We start from the raw sequence: 6,000 nt of genomic DNA on the forward strand, positions 1-6,000 counted from the left end.
TCCTGTTGCTACTCTCGCCACTCTGGGAACAACATTACATGCCGAACCCCTGACTTCTGCCTGAGAAAATAGCCTGGAAGAAGTCACAGGTATTGTATCACATATTACCATGACAACCACCATCCATCAACTCCATCTACTTAATCATACCATACTTGTTCTCGTTTAAACTTTTCCATTTTACTTATTGAGCACAAAAAGAATGGGAAAGTGTAAAATCTTGCCCACAGGGGGGAAAATCTACTTGACGCTCTCATCATCAATCATCACCACAATCATCTGCTCAGAGACAGAAAGAAGTTCAATCATCCCGATTCACACGCCGTTAACACCTTTCTGGCACTAAGAAGATCATATGAGAATGTATGGCCAAAAGCTGGGGATAAAAATGGATGTGTCCATGCATCATACAAATTTGCTAGAACATGAAAGGCATCATGTGATTACATAGAGGGGAAAAAGAAATATTCAAACCTGCAGGGACTACAAGTAGGCATTTGAGGCTGTATATACAGACTCAATTTCCGACTAACAGAAGGGAGAAATCTCTTTTTAAGTATCAAGATGCAAGAGTTTCCTAGTCATGATATTATTATTAGAATTATTACATTATGTTAACTCACTATCATGTAGTGTGACAATCTTGATGCTATGAGTTGTAATGTATACATGTATCTAATTGCTACCAAATGCACATAGGGAGTATGAACATTCAAATGTGCATTGCAGTGTTTTAATGTTGTAGGATGAAGATTCATCTTCAAGATTCTCATGCAAAACTCTTGGCCTGGTAACTGTTTACATGATCTTTTCCTTTTCCTCCTTGTTTAACAACCAGGAAATGGTGAGAATTCCTCTCAAATTCTTTTTCAAAACCAATCTGCAAGATGCCTAACAATGAGTAAGAAACTGGAGCTACCTGTTGCCTGTTGTTTACAATAGCAGAAGCTATTGTTCCTCATCTTTTCTACCTAATCACTAAGAAGGTTGACCAATTGTCCAAAGTATTCTTTCCTTTCTCATTCCACTGAGTAATCATCCTTTACCACCAGAGCTAACATAACTCAACAATGGAATTACGAGACTAAGGTGGGCTTTCTGGGTTTGAGAAAGAAGAGGAGCTATTTTAATCCAACAACTCTTCAAAAAATTGTAATTACGCAGTTACCAGCCCAACCAACAATCTTCCTGGTTTACTTATGACATTTGAACACTCCAGGAAATGCAGATGATGATGGGGGGGGGGGGGGGGAGAAAGGGATGAATGGACAGGTAGGAATTATCACTACAAATCCTTGTGTAACTTATTGGATGGGTATTACTTAAAAAGATACATCTCTAATAGCTGGTGCCATCTTCTTTCAAACAAAGGTTTTGAGGTGATTACTACATATTTTTTGCTTTTGTTCTGATTTCTTTTTGGAGTAGATAGCATCATATCCTGCTATGCTTAATCATGTTAAACCTGTGCTAATACTTGTAAGAATTTGTAATTCTTTTGTGCGATATGAAGCCGATGCCTTTCAAGATCTTTTCTCAGAGGGATGATCCTTGGGTTAAGAAGGAAAGGAGACAAAGTGGCACTTGATAAGTCATTTCTTTACTTTTCAGTTTAGAAAATGACAGCTGGGGTATGAAAGCTCATCATTTTGTCAGCTTTCTATCTATGATGGATCTATTGAATTTTTGAGGAGTGATTCATAATTTCTATGCATATCTGAATGAATCATGTCCATCTAAGAAAAAATAAAATGGTGTAATATTATGTAACTAAACCATTTTTGGTCCGATTGTTATATTTCAAAGCTCAAATTATTAGATTATCTGGAAATGATCAAATAAATGGACATAAATTACATGAAATATAGGTCTAACTCTTAACCTTTATCCTTGTTATATAAAATAAAATTGTCAATTTAGTCAGGATCCACAAGAGTCTCAGTAGAGTATGACCAACTGTGCTACTGTATGTCAGAATTATTTGTCCATATTCTTTTTTACTAAGAACACAATGGAATATCATGGAATATTTTTCTCTGACAAGTTGAGTTAATTATATGGGATGCTTTATTAGGATTCTCAGCGTGAACTAGACAACTGCTTCTACTTCAATGCCCTTCATTTGGAGGCAGGATTTAAGGAGGGAGGAATTGCTATCCTGCACTTGAATTGTACATCCTGAAAATTGATTAAATTTGAAGTATATTTTATTTCACGATAAATATGTACATGAAATGCCCCATATACGGTATAAATGTCTCTGCATTCCGAAACAACCCGTAACCCTCCTTTGTCTTCGTTAAAGAATCTTTCTGTGGAAATGTCATCTTCTTGAACTATCACTACACTTTCACATTCATCACCTGAACAATGACAATTTATGGTTTGACTCTGGCACATCTTATCATAAATAAATCACAGAGTTGGAACAATTCAATCACTTCCCTTTCTTGAACAAGCAATGAAATGGATAGTCAGATCCGAACTTGAACCAGTTTTTTTTTTCCTTCCAAACAAATTAAAACAAAATGCAGCTCATCAATCATTTTTGTTTCTCTAACATCTTGATTCTCAACAATGACTGTTTTGATTGCCTCTTTCTTGCCATAAACCAAAAGGTATTTGGGTTATAGTGCAATCATCTTTCTCTACCCTTCTGGAAGATACTAAAGTGTGATCACAGTTTTTTGCATGCAGCAATAAGTCCAAGTTCGCATCATTCACATAAGCCTACAAAAAGTCTCAGTTACTTATGAAGAGAAAATAGACAATATAAGTCTTGGGATCGATCATGCTAGGGTGATTTTGTTGACACAACGACCATCTAGATCTGAACGCATAGTTTCAATGTTTTGAAAAGACCATCACAATCTTGACTCTGGTTTGCACTTTCCGCCATGCTAATTGCTATCACATTTTGGCTTCAGAGTTTGACAAGGAAAAGAAAGGTTTTGACTTTGGTATTCAAATTGAATGCACTTTCAAGGAGCAAGCTAACAATTGAAGCATTGGTTTGGAACCTTTCTGCAACAGAGGAAATTTAAAGCTTCACCTCAGGGAACAATGAAGCCCCCACCCCCCAAAAAAAAATCTGGATGACAATCATCTTAAAAGATTTATTAGAGAAAATATAAATATTGGTACGCTTTATGATTTTTTTTATTTCAAGAAATCCACCCCTCATCAGAGTCAATTTGATTATTAGATCATTATGGTTTTTGAACATGGAATTTTACTTCTGTAAAGGAAGGGAAAAAATAAAGTCTTGAACCTGTTTAGGGACAGAGAACAAGTAATATTCAATTTCTATATTCAATGTGATTGCCCAACCAACCTGCTACAATATCTGCACAAAAACATGCTACAATATCTGCACAAAAACAATGTAAATGATGAATAATTTTAAATTTTCCTATTTTCTTTTTCTCATTCTTCTTACTGCTGAATGCGCAGGTATGAATTTAAATGTCAACATGAAGATATAGCATAGGATGAATCGAGAGCACGCCCACATTGTAATATGAAGATGTGAGAGATTATATGGGCTCCAAGAAAGGAGCTCAGGGAAAGGCTTCTACTTCTTCCTTTCTCCAACCTGACCAAGGGGTGAAGGAACAATGGTATCTTATGTAACAAGAACAAAAGAGAACCTGGGACTGCTGATCTGTGCCCTGAGGGGGACCGCCAAGATCCTAACAGACTTCTCTCAAAGGAAGGGTGATTTCAAAGGCCCCTTCCCCCATTCCGTTTCTTTTTTGCATGATTAGTCTTGTATCAAAACAGACAGAGAGTAGGCCTACTATTTTAGGTCTACATCTGAATAATGACATGCGAGACTATTTTTTTTCATATGATGGATGTGCATAGCATCTAATATGCCACCAATTGTGTAATAAGCTCAAAATAAAACTGGAATTTATCCTTGAATTCTGATTAAAAAAGACTAATCTCATAATCCATGAGAGTGAGTAATGTCCAAAGTGGATAACTGCACAACATGGTTGATTGATCAAGGTATTGATTTGAATTGTTCTCCGGATTCTGAGCTTCTTTTTGTGCGCTGAAAAAGATATGGAAGGCTAAATACCATTCAAAATCTTCACATATAATATTTTGTAATTTTTCAATAATATCCTAGGGCTCACGACATACAAAATATCTCACTATACCTTGTAAATGCCTAATTTTTATCCACAAAGAATTGTAGGAGATGAGAGCCAATGAACCACTCAACAACTTTCAATCTGTGTGGCTAATTACATGGCCATTATCCCAGCTTTTCACCAATTTCTATGAAATTTCAATGTTTTTCGTGTTTTCTATAAGAGACTCATGCAGCGAATCGTAGGTGATTACATGGTTCTACATAATGAACAAAAAAAAACACTGGTAAGGTATCTCTCCCTCAATTAAATCCCGACAAAGAATGGACCTCTGAAGGAACTGGATTCTGCTCCCACAAGATGCCTTCAAGCCTTGAAGAACTGAATACAAAATCATCAGCGATTATCAACAGTGGATGAGGAAAAGAATGCATTCCTCCTCTTTGGTGCACACTTGCTACCCCTATAACAAGCGCCAAACATGATAAATGATTCTGTTGAGAGATTACGGCATGATATTCAAAGACAGTCAAAATCTTCAAAACAAGCGGCTTTATTTTTTTCAATACTCCTGCTTTTTTACTCCACAAGCCTATGAATACTCTTGTTTTTATAACTTTTGCAAGACTACTTCAATACTATACTACTCCCATATATTTAAAAAAGAACAATTTTTATAAAAACTATATATGCTTGGTTTTTAATAAATTGTCAAATTAGTTCAATAAGATCTAAGAAGATATTCAGATAGGACTGGATGGATAATAAATTTCACTGAGGTATAAAAATTAAAATGTCATGTTCTCTGTCAATAAACTTGGAATGTTACAAGTATGGTGTTATGTACATTTGTATATATGGGTTAACAGTACTTTACATAGAGTTATTGGTATGATATTGGTATGAAATTGGTATGAAATACTTTAATATTCTATTGAAGATCCCCCTCCCTGTAATCCAGGCCTCGATTTCTTTTAGACCAATGGGTATACTGTCAGCTCAGATGAGTAATAGCTGCCAGTAATGTCTCTACACAAGCTCTGGTATTATCACAACAGTGCCCACAATAGGCCAACCTGCTAAGCATCTTGTACCCAATAGAACGGCACCAAATTGGCAACATTCTTGGGAGGATAATTTGGGGCCTTAGTGCACTATAGTCCAGGAGATGGGGAGCCGCAGTTGTCGCCAGATTTTCTTCTTTGTCTCTTCAAAAAGAAGAGATAGAATAGATGGTTGATACAGGCTTCATTTCATACTGACAAAGAAAAACTTTTTGTGTCTCTTTTGATTTGCATCTCAGAAAAATAATGAAATGGTCAGTTTTCCTGGTCGGATGACAAGCATCAAGCAAAGGCTTAGCATGTCATAGGAAAAGTTGAAATAGATGTTTTGGGGGGCGTGTGTATGCTTCCATTTTTCAGGCCAGCATAAGCGTTTTCATACGTGATTGGTCCAAAACACGGTTGCGTCCATGCTTACCTTCATTTAAACGATGTTTCAGAATGCCGATCGTAAACTTACAAAAAGGTGTGTGACTAAATGTCATTTGACCAAAATCAGGGTTTCTAGGAAGTATCAACAGAACCACAATCAGGCCCAGCTTATTTTTCACTGTAAACGGTGTCTTTGATGAAATATAGGTAGAATACTGTCCGATGCACAGTTAGTTGGTCATGCCTTAATGAATAATCATATCTAGCATTAAAAAAACAATAGCCTATCTAAAGTGTATGTAATTTTTTTTTACTTTACACCGAAAGCCTGAATTAAAAAAAATATATATTTACAGCACCATCATATGCCTGCTTCACAAGGGAAACTCATGAACTTATGCATCAGAGATGGTAATTAACATAAGCATCATACTGAGCTAGAATGTAAACAAAATACCTAC

This window comes from Lytechinus variegatus, chromosome 1 (genome assembly GCF_018143015.1).
Source record: "Lytechinus variegatus isolate NC3 chromosome 1, Lvar_3.0, whole genome shotgun sequence".
Lineage (NCBI taxonomy): Eukaryota > Metazoa > Echinodermata > Echinoidea > Temnopleuroida > Toxopneustidae > Lytechinus > Lytechinus variegatus.